The sequence below is a fragment of the Cebus imitator genome, unplaced genomic scaffold (genome assembly GCF_001604975.1).
Source record: "Cebus imitator isolate Cc_AM_T3 unplaced genomic scaffold, Cebus_imitator-1.0 Scaffold68, whole genome shotgun sequence".
NCBI lineage: Eukaryota > Metazoa > Chordata > Mammalia > Primates > Cebidae > Cebus > Cebus imitator.
Window position 1 is genome coordinate 8,126,600 of NW_016107383.1, and position 12,266 is coordinate 8,138,865.

The 12,266-nt window shown below is 35.8% G+C and overlaps 1 non-coding gene across 1 annotated transcript; it reads right to left on the minus strand.

Annotated features, from left to right (window-relative positions):
- Positions 1–2,312: 2,312 nt before the first annotated feature.
- LOC119471670 lies at positions 2,313–2,476 on the minus strand. Its single transcript, XR_005200725.1, has one exon. It is a non-coding gene; the product is annotated as a U1 spliceosomal RNA (small nuclear RNA).
- Positions 2,477–12,266: the final 9,790 nt, after the last annotated feature.

A 12,266-nucleotide genomic window follows, 5' to 3' on the forward strand; every position in this document is an offset into this window, starting at 1 on the left:
CAAATAGTTCGGCTCAAATTCCACTTTTGGCTTTTAATAGAAAACAAGCTGCTGACCAGTCTTAATGTCAACTTTATTATTAGTAAATTGATGCTAATTTCACCTTCAAAGGTCTTTGCAAGTCTGAATGAGATAGTAAATGTGAAAGCACTTTGTAATCATTAGTATCCTATACAAATATAACTCATTGTTATTACTAAGACTCAAAGCCAAATTTAGAAAAGAATATGTTACTTGTTGATCAATGAAAATGACCCCTGGAGACCTCCTTCCGCAAATCATCCCACATTCTACCAAGATGTAATACTGGTTGTCATTTGGCCTATATGTAACGCATTGCTTTATGTTAAGTAAGCCTTTTCAGGTTTTCATTTAAAATGGAAATGACTTTGAGAAGAGTAATAATTAAGAAACAGCCTGCAATGAATACGTCTCAAGGACCTTATGTTAAATACCTGACACCTAGGCAATATTGACATGTATTATTCTATTCATTCTTTCTGACTATGCTGTCAAATATAAAAACATTGAGCCTTACAGGACTTGAAAATAGCAGAAGGGGAAAAAAATAACTCTGGACACTGGAGAAAAATATGTTGGAGATAAGGCAAAAAGAAAAAGAGTTTACTTTTCCAGTTGGTCCGAGGTAAGCCCTGTAACTAGCAGACATTTGGGATACACTGCACTAAATTGATATGAAGAATTGCAAATACTGAAGTGTACAGTTTAATGAGTTTTGGCATATGTAGATTCCCATGAAAATGTCAGTGCACTCAAGAGCAAAAGTTCATCATCCCTCACCCTTCACCCTTCCAATTTCATCCCTCCCGTCTCTCCCACTTCCCTCTTTCCAAGTAACTGCTAGTCTGCTTTCTGTCATTCTGTATTAGTTTGCATTTCCTAAAATTTTATGAAAATGGAATCATATTGTACATATCTTTTTAAAAATCTGTCTCATTTCACTCTGCGTAATTGTTTTGACAGTGATCCAGGTTATAGTATGTATCAATTGTTAATTCCTTTTTAATACTGATTCACATTTCATTATGTGGATACCACAGAGTTTTTCCTTTTACGTGTTCATGGACGTTTGGATGTTCAGCTATTATGGATAAAGCTGCCATGAATATAAGTATGCAAGTCTCTGTTTGGACACCTGCTTTCATTTATCAGGTAATTATCTAGGCGTGAAACAACTGAATTGTATGTCTGGCATACATTTAATTTTGTAAGAAATGGTGAGCTGATTACCAAATTGGTCACACCAGTTTGCTTTCCCAACAGCCGTTCATTAAAGTTCCAGTTACTCCACACATACTCCAACAATTGGCATGGTTGGTGTTGATAATTTTAACTCTTCCTAATTGGTGCAAAGGGAGGTCATTTTGACTTTGATTTGCATTTTAGTAATGACTAATTATATTTAAGAATCATTTCATGTGCTTATTTGTCAGTTACGTAAATCTTTTTTGGTAAAGTGTCCAAATTTTTGCCTTTTGTGGTTTTGTTTTGTTTTCTTACCACTGTCTGTTGAGCGTTATGTAGTTTGGATGAAACCATAAGTCGTATGCTTTGCAAATATTTTCTCCCAGTCTGCAGTTTTTCTTTTCTTCACATGACTTTTGGATTTTTTTCTGTATACTCTATTCTGTTCATTAATCTATTTGTCTTCATTTATACTAATAGCAGCTTATTTTGATTACTATAGCTTTAAAATAAGTTTGAAATCAGATAGTATTAGCTCTTGAACATTTTCTTCTTTACAAAGGTAGGATGGCCATTCTATCTCCTTTGTCTTTCCATAAGTGTTTTTGAATCAGTTTGCCAATTCAGTAGCAGAAAGAGGAAGACAAGTCTAGAGAATTTAACTGTGGCTTCTCTGAATATATCAGTCAATTTGGGGGAGAAGTAACATCTTAATGTTGAACCTTACAATCCAACTTTATTATTCCTTTTTAGCAATATCATTATGTTTTTTGTTTTAGTTTTCTTTGTTTCTTGTACTTGAGATTTACTGAATTTCTTAAATCTGTGAGTTAATGGTTTTTATGAAATTTGGAAAATTTGTGGGCTTTATTTCTTCAGATATATTTTCTTTCTCCTACTTCTTTCAGGGACTCAAATTTTATGTATATTAGGTCACTTGAAATTGCTCAACTTGTTCATGCTTTAGTCTTTTTTTTTTTTGTAATTCTCTTTTCCATCTGTTTTTCATTATGAAAAATCTCCTCTATTTTTATGTCTTCAAGTTCACTAGCCTTTTTTCCAGAATGTCTAATAATTTCTTTTTTTTTTTTTTTTAATTGATAGACCAGGGGAAAGCACGAACACAGTCCCCCACTACCACAAATTATGCAGTCGAGTTTCCCACATTTGGGGAAATCGCAGAGGTCAGCACATCCAGAGTGCAATGGATAAGCCTTGCCCTGGGAAAACCAGCTTTGTGATCATGGTATCTCCCCTGCCAGGTAAGTTGTCTAATTTATATTTAATCCCATCTAGTGTATCTTTCTATCTCATAAATTCTAAGGTTCATATCTAGAATTTCAATTTGGTTTCCTTTTTATATCTTGCGTACCTTCACTTATTTTATTTTATTTTTGAGACAGGGTTTTGCTCTGTTGCCCAGGCTGGAGTGCAGTGGTATAATCTTGGCTCACTGCACCCTCTATTCTCCCGGATTCTAGCGATTTTATTGCCTCAGCCTCCCAAGTAGCTGGAATTACAGGCATGCACCACCATGCCTGGCTCATTTTTTGTATTTTTAGTAGAGATGGGGTTTCACCATGTTGGCCAGGCTGGTCTAAAACTCCTATCTCAAGTGATCCACCCCCCTCGGCCTCCCAAAGTGCTGGGATTACAGGCGCGAGTCACTGCGCCCAGCCACTTCTACTTAATTTTTGAACATGAGGTATATTTTCCTGCTGTTTTGTAAGCATAATATATATTTTTTCACTGATGTCAGACTCTGTGAATTTTACCCTTTTGGTGCTATTTTTGAATTTTCTTTTTTTTTTTTTTTTTTTTTTTTTTTTTATGTTTTTTTTTTTTTTTTTTTTTTTTTTTTAATAGAGACAGGGTTTCACCATGTTGGTCAGGCTGGACTCGAACTCCTGACCTTGTGATCTGCCCACCTCGGCCTCCCAAAGTGCTGGAATTACAGGCGTGAGCCACCACGCCAGGCCTTATTTTTGCATTTCTATCGTATATTCTTGAATTTTGCCCTGCGATGCAGTTAAGTTCCTTGGACACACAGTTTGATACTTACAGAACTTACTTTTAAGATTTGTTAGTAAAAAGAAAGATTTTTAACAGCAGTGTTCCATCCAGGGTTAATTATTTCCCACTTCTGAGATGTGATTCTTCTGCATATTCAATTCAATGTCCTGGGAATCATGATTTTGTTTCAATCTGATTGCTTAGAGCAAACACTATTCCTGGCTCTTTCTAAGCATAGGTTACCTGTACCTCTAATCCTTTCAGATTGTACTTTCTCTCACCTCAGGTATTTTCCTCATGAAAATATGCTGAACTATGTAACAAACTGGCATGTTCTACACATATACCCAGAACTTAAAGTAGTATAATAATAATTTAAAAAGAAAGAAAATATGCTGAACAGTATCCAGCTGAATGCTGCTACATGCAGGAGAGGAGGTCCTCTCCAGTTCTCCAGAGTTATCTTACTGCACAGCTGTCTTCTTTCTGGTACTCCACCTATGAACTCTAGTTGTCATAGTTTCCCCAGAATCTTAACACCATTTTTTCATCTCAAAGGCTCCAGTGTACTTTAGCTGAGTTTTCCTTTTGCAACCTGAATATTCTTTCAAGGCAGGAGACTGTGACAATCATAAGGTTCACTTCATTTTTTTCCTTCTTTCTTAAAGATCATTCTCCTTCACTGATTGATGTTCAATGTCTGGCAAACCATTATTTTATATCATCTTTGGTTGTTTCAGTTGGGAGCAAATCTGTTCCATTTCGCTTCCTCTTGTCTGAAAGCAAAAGTCCACAGACTATGCTAATTAGGTAATTCTAAGCACAGCACATAAACATCTCTCAAGAATTGTTTACTTATTCCTTACACAATCTAAGATAGTTCTCACTGCTAAGTAGACTGTGCCTCTGTCCAGAGAATGGCTTTACCATGATCTAGGTCTTAGAAGGTTTTTGAATCCAGCCAGTAGGAGGAGAAGTGAGCATAGAACGAAGCATTGTTTATTAATTACTTGGACCTGGAAGTGACATCACTTCTGCCTACTCTTCATTGGTGATTAAGTTTCCACCTGGATACAATGGTGATAAGGAAAAGTAGTCTCTTACTGAGCATCAGTATCTTAGAACCAACTGGAAAGGAAAAGCATAGATTTTAGGTGGGCAAGAACATGACTCTGCTATGTGGTATTTTAATTTTTCAAACCACTGACGTTTTATAAAAACATTCACATAACATTACTTCATTTTTTCCTGTTTTCATGTTGTCTAAAGTATATGTTTTTAATGTTTTCCTCTTCTCCATGTAAATGTCTTCCTCTTCCCCAATGTAAAGTTGTAGGAAATGAGGCTCTGTGAAGAGATTTAACTAATGTGTGGCTTATCTAGAACATAAGCAATGTTTTCTGATCCCAGTTCAGTCATTTTCTATCATGTCATGCTATTCCTCACTGGGTCCTAGAGCAGTCAACCAGATTTAATTAATTATTTATACCAAACTAATATCTTCCTTCTGCCACAAAGTAAAATACTTGACAATACTCAAAATGGGCTTGCATAAAGTTTTAAGAAATTAAAACCAGTAAATTATCATATGCTTTATTCCTACTTATTCTCAATTAATTTGGGAAGAAAGCAATTGAATAAAGTGAGTATACTGAATTTGGGTACTATAAACATTTTTGTACATTCTCAAAATTCTTGGGCCACAGCATATTATTTATGCCTGTCATCTTTGCAGTTAGCACAGTGTTTGGGAATAAATACATAATTTATTTTTGTTTGAGCCCTTCTTATTAGAGCTGAGATTGGGTGAGAGGAAAAAGTAAAGGCAGAGGGAATTAAGTGTTTGTTCCTGGAGTCGAATACTGAATAGTTACATTTTTTTTTTCCTTAGTGCATTTTGAGCAAAATAATCCCTAATTGCTTGATATCCAAGTTTCTTCTCCCAAGAATATAGGTTGGATATAAACACAGTATGTTGTTGCATTTCACAAATAGTCATTTTACCAATTAGGAATCTTGCTTCTGTACATGCTCCAAACTGGTATAGCTAAGTGAGAGACTAGCTTTCTCTGTGATGGTCCAGAAGCTCTTCTTTGGGCTTAGCATCACTTGGCAGTCAGGCCACTTGAGTAGTCAACTTTCTTCCTCCTTGGCTGACTTCCTCTCCAATTTAATAGCATAGCATAGTTCCTGCTCCAATGGAGAGAAATATAAGTTAATAACAGTTTTGTAACCAAAGAAACATCATGATGTTCATCCAAATCCTCAAGTCAGAATGAGATATACCAGCATGTCACCATGCCAGGATTTAGGGTCAGTTGAATAATGCATTTAACAACAACCAAAAGGCTGCCAACATAATTTAGTAGTTAAGGCAGGCAAAACCCCTCAGCTTGAACTTTATGTAACCTAAATATTGTGTGCTCTTCCAACTGCCCAAATGGCAGGAAGAAAATGCCCTGAGCTACTACATGTTGTACAGAAGCCAAGGTGTACAATATTCTTTCCTTTGTCACATTAATCTTCTGATTCCCTACAGCCTTATGTAATATTTTTAAGTGCCTGTTCACATTAATATTTTATATTCTTATTATTCTATACAATTTATAATATTTTAAAATTATTATTTATTGTCTCTGATCACATAGGAAAATGAGGCTCTGGAATGGTAAATTTGGCTTTTGACTAAGATGAAACACTGGGCAATAGATTTACTCTGCTACCTGAAACAAGTTAACATCCCGAAATATATATTAGAAACAATAGTTTTGAAAACACTAGAAATCAGGAAAAAAGGATGATAATCCCTGAGAGATGGGAAACAAATGAGATGAGCCTAAAGATTTCTCTGATTGACTGCCTTGAGATAATTTCTAGACTTCAGTGCAGGAAATAGGAACTTAGAACCCAGAGAACTCCCTGAATTGAGGAGATGGTACTGGGTTCAGAAAGAAGAAAGTGCTAGAATTTGGAGAACTGAGAGACTCTGTCTCAAACAACAACAACAACAATGACACAGAGATTAGCCTTTCAACAAATGTTGCTGGAATGACTAGTACCCATATGCAAAAGCAGTAGCTTTGGTCCATACCTTGCAATATATACAACGAACGCAAATTAAAGTACTAATTGTAAAACATTAAATGATAAGCTATCTAGAAGAAAACAGAAGAAATTATTTCTGACCTGAGGTTAAGTGAATATGGATATAACCCTAAAATTATGGTCCATAAAAGAAAACAAAAGCGATAAATTAGGATTTCATTAAAATAAAAAATGTCTATATTTTTTAAAAAATCTTAAGAAAATGAAAAGATAAGCTTGAACATGGAGTTATGCACAAATCAAATATTTAATATGTGACTTGTGCCAAGAACTTTAAAACTCAATAAAAAAGCAACCCAATTAAAAATGGGCAGAAGATATCAGCAAACCCCTGTAGGGCCACAGCCCTACAGGGTCATGGGGTGTCCCCTATAGCTGTGCTAAGGCACAGGATCCTAGAAATAAAGAGACAGGACTCAGAGGAACTGGAGAAGAGCAGCTGGGCTCAGGGGCCATGCCGCCTATGAGCGGAGTCAGGGGAGGCCCGGATTGTCCAGAAGCATCTGCATTTATTAGGTACAAGGCAGGGGGAAGGGTCGCTAAGTGAGGTCACCTATAGGCTTAGTGATAGGACATACATAATCATGTGAGTAACAAGCAAGGGGCCACCCCATTAGGTCACCTGGGCAGAGAGGCAGGCAGTGCACAGTAAGGGGCTGTGCTGTGCACAGTAGTAGAGGGTTGTGTACAAGAAAGGGGAGGGCCCACCCCCACATGGGCACCCAGGCAAGGAGGTGAGCTGTGTGCAACAAGTATTTTGCGCAACACTTCTTATCTATGGGCTGGAGACATCAAAGGATTCTTATACAAAGATACTGTAAACCAATGCAGTGGGAGCTGACAGACTTGTGCTCTTCTCTAAGATATTTTATGGGAGGATGATTTGAACTAGCACAGAAGCGAGAAAAGGCTAACAGGGTGTACAGCTGCCATGACCGGGTCACCCCAGAGAGGTTCTTCTCCCTCAGTTATTTGCGAGATCTCAGGCCCGAGGCCTACTTTCCACAGGAACTGGATGCAAGATACTACAACTATATTCCATATGATACTACAGCTATATTCCATATGATTTCTCAGACTAGCCCAGAGATTGAGACTTATTAGTCATCCACTCTGGTAAACTATCCATTAATATACCACTTAGAGGCATGATGTATTATACCTCCCTTACTGCTTTCAGGTTCCTACTTCCTCACTATGCTTCCCAGCATCACCTTCTCTAAGATCTACATGTACACAAACTCCAGTCCAGAGGTCTGATTTTTAAAGACCCTAAATTAAAGCATTTCTTAAATTGGTATTATTTTAATAATTGTATATACCGATTTTGTTTGTTTGTTTGTTTGTTTTTTGCTGTTTGGAAAATAATTTGGAGGGAATGTGCCCAATTTCATGTAGATAGATAAGCAGTAGGTAAACACAAATCTCTTTTCTTTGTGCTGCAGAGCTTTCCTGGGAATATAGCATTAGACATATAGTGACCAAATTCACAGATACAAGTGGGCTGTGATGGAGAAAATGCTTAAGGCAGTAAATCCATGCTTTGCTCTTGCTTCTGCCTCTAACTGGCTGGGACATCCTAGGCAAGATTACTGGGCATTAGCTTTACCATCTGTAAAATTAGGATATTGGTCCAGATATTCTCTCAGGATTCTTTCTGTTCTAGCCTCTTATATTCCTATAATTGTATTAACTTAGAATTATTTTTTTTCAAAATGCATATGTACAAACTTTTTGGAGATACTAGCTGACCTCAGAAAATATATTAAACAAGGTTTGTTGGACAGTGGGTTTAAAACCAGTCATGTCTTACATAGCATTCCTAATTTTACGTTGCTGTTTATTTGTACTAATATATAATAATTAAGGTTTCTGAAAGATAATCATATAATTAAAATGAGATACTTCCTTAGAAACAAAATACTTTAACAAAGTATTTTGTTAAATACAAACAAAATACTTCAGTTCTGTGACAGTGTCACTAGGATCTGGCATGTCTCCTAATATTTTTTCATTATTTCCTAAAACTGCTAATGAAAATAATAATACTAATATCCATTTTCAATGGTTATGAGGATCAAAGAATGAATATAATTGATCACTACCTAAGAATTTCATATACATCAGATTTTGTTAAAATGTTCATGTAATAACTTACTTTGATCCTTTGATTATTAATTTTGTGTGTTATGGAAAAAATTGGCAAAGAAGAAATATAACATGTACTGCAATGATAAAGAAGCTTTGACTTAGAAAACTATTATGATGGGAATGTGAATCGTTTACTCTGGGAACTCTGTTCCCTCATATAAAACAGTAGACAAAATTCAAGCTGTTGTATACATTTTGGTAAGAACAAAAATTTCAGTATCTACCATTTCTTCCTCTATGAACCAATGCCAACTTCTGGGTTTTAGGCCTAAATCACTCACCTTTTTCCGTAAAGATAAGGAAAGAATTAAATTAACAAATATTTTAAAAAGCCATGTGGTTGGTACATGAAATAAATTGTACTTAATGCTCATAAAGACACTGTGAAGTAGCTGCTATTATGTATATTTCAGATGAGGAGTCTGTAGTTGAGAGAAAAAAAAATTTTGCTCAGGATCACGTATCTGACTGTTAGATACAAAATTCAAATGCAGATCCACCTGGCACTTACCAATAATTTATCCAGTCTCTGGCTACTGTAGGGCAACATTTTAGATGAATGAAACTATGTTTGGAAAATGTACAAATACCATAATTATAGATGAAGGGAATCTCCGAAAATAGTGGTTTTTAAGGTCCCCATCAAAATAATATTAAACCCCAAACCTAGGTCCTCTCTGGCCCTACTCTGACTCAATAGCAAGAGGAGTGGGAGGTCATTAGGGATGAACTACTCTCAAGAGAAGAAAACAACAACCTGTGTGATCCAGGATGCATTTTCTTGTCTTTCTACTAAACTTCTATCAGGCAGATATACTTATTTCCAACACAATGGGCAACGACTTCAAAAGAAAAACTAACATTCTACACTATTGAATTGAAAAGATTTAATATTCAATATTTAGAGGCTTGCGAAATCCAGTGTTAGTACTTGAGTCTGTTATTGATTGTAAAATATTATTTTGAGCCTTGGTAATTTTAGTTAATTAGTTAATTACAACAAATTAGTGCTAAATATAATCAAGATGTTAAGGAATTTGGTTTTATAATGAGCTCTATTAACTAATACTGGTCTAGAAACACAATACCCTACATGTTTTATTCTTGGTTTCTATTGAAACATTTTGAGGGACAACTAACATTTTTTTAAAGATTTAAGACTATAGCTCCCATCAATAGCCCAGCTGATAGAACAGAAGACTATAATAGTAACCTTAAAAAAAAATGCCAGCCAAGAATTTTATATCTTGCCAAACTAAGCTTCATAACTGAAAGAGAAAAGATGCCTTTCCCAGACAAATAATTGCTAAGGGAACTCATCACCACCAGACCTGCTCTACAAAAAAATCTCAAAGGAGTTCTAAACATAGAAAAGACAATACCTGCCCTCATAAAGTGACCTACAAATACAAAGCTCATAGATTTTATAAAGCAATTATACAATTAAAACTCTAAGGCAACTATCTAACAACAGAATGACAGAAATCAAACTTCACATATTGATACTAATTTTCAATGTTAAGTGGCCTAAGTGTGCCACTTAAAAGATACGGAGTGGTAATTTGGTTAGAAAAATAAGACCCGGGCCGGGCATGGTGGCTCAAGCCTGTAATCCCAGCACTGTGGGAGGCAGAGGCAGGTGGATCACGAGGTCAAGAGATCGAGACCATCCTGGTCAACATGGTGAAACCCCGTCTCTACTAAAAATACAAAAAATTAGCTGGGCATGGTGGCGCGTGCCTGTAATCCTAGCTACTCAGGAGGCTGAGGCAGGAGAATTGCCTGAACCCAGGAGGTGGAGGCTGCGGTGAGCCGAGGTCGTGCCATTGCACTCCAGCCTGGGTAACGAGCGAAACTCCGTCCCAAAAAAAAAAAAAAAAAGAAAAATAAGACCCAATCATCTGCTACCTACTAGAGACCCACCTATTGGCTAAAGTAGCTATAGACTAAAATTAAGGAGTGGAAAAATATATATCACAGCAATGGAAAACAAAAGCAAGCAGGAGTAGATGTCCTCTTATCAGAGAAAATAGACTTAAAATGAACAACAGTGAAAAAAAAAAAGATTAAAAGGGACATCATATAATGAATGATGAAAGGTTCAATACAACAAGACTTAACTATTGTAAATATATACGTTCTCAAAATTGGAACATCCAGATTGTCAAAATAAATACTACTAACCCTAAGAAAACAGACTGAAATCAATACTATAATAGTGGTTAACATCATTACCCCACTGACATAACTAGACCGAGCATCAAGACAGAAAGTCAGTAAAGAAACTCTGAACTTAAACTGAACTATAGACCAAATGGATCTAATAGACATTTACAGAACATTCCATGCAAGAATTACAGAATATACATTCTTCTCATCTGCACACGTAACCTTCACAAAAATTGATCATATATTTGGCTATTAAGCAAATCTCAATAAATTTAAAAAAATGAAATCATATCAAGCATCTTCACAGATCACAGCAAAATAAAATATGAAAGAATACCAAGAAGAACTCTCGAAACCACAGAAGTACATAGAAACTAAGCAATTTCCTCCTGAATGAATTTTAGGTAAGTGATGAAATAAAGGGAGAAATAAAACTTTTTGAAAACAGAGACACAACATACCAAAACTTCTGGGATACAGAAAAAGTAGTGCTAAGAGGAAAGTTTATAACATTAAATGCCTACATCAAAAAGATAGGCATTTAACAACCTAATATTGCACTAGAAAAAAATCAAACCTGAAGCTGGCAAAAGAAAATAAATAACAAAGATCAGAGCAGAACAAAATGAGATTGAGGCCAAAAAAAATTTAAAGACTAACTAATCAAGAAGTTGGTTCTTTAAAAGGATAAACAAAATTGACAGACCACTAGCTAGATTAACCAAGAAAAAGATCAAAATTAAATAAGTACAATCAGAAATGATAAAAGCGATCTTAAAACTGAAACTAAAGAAATACAAAAGATCATCAGAGACTACTATGAACATTTCTGTATGCACAAACTAGAAAACTTAGAGGAAATGTTTAAATTCTTGGCAATACAGAGCCTCCCAAGACTGAACCAGGAAGAAATAGAAACACTTAATCCATAATAAAAAATTTTCAATCAAAAAAATAAACCCAGAATCACACGAATTCACAGCCAAATTTTACCAGATATACAAAGAAAAGCAGGTATCAATCTTACTGAAACTACTACAGAAAAATCAAAGGGGAGATATTCCTCCCTAACTCATTCTATAAAACAGAATCATGCTGATATCAAAAGGAGGCAAAGACACAACAACAACAAAGACTACACGCCAATAACCATGATGAACATAGATGTAGAAATTATCAAGAAAATACAAGCAAACAGAAAAAATAATTATTCACAATGAAGTGGTTTTATTCCAGGGATTCAAGCATGGTTTAACATTTGCAAATCAATAAATGTGATTCACCACATAAACAGAACTAAAAATAAAAACCATATGATCATCTCAATATATGCAGAAAGGCATTATATAAAACCCAACATCCCTTCATGATAAAAATCTTCAACAAATTAGGCATCAAAAAAAAAACATATATCTGGCTGGGTGCCCTGGCTCACATCCGTAATTCCAGCATTTTGGGATGCTGAGGCAGGTGGATCACTTGAGGTCAAGAGTTCAAGACCGCCGGGCGCGGTGTCTCAAGCCTGTAATCCCAGCATTGTGGGAGGCCGAGGCGGGTGGATCACGAGGTCAAGAGATCGAGACCATCCTGGTCAACATGGTGAAACCCCGTCTCTACTAAAA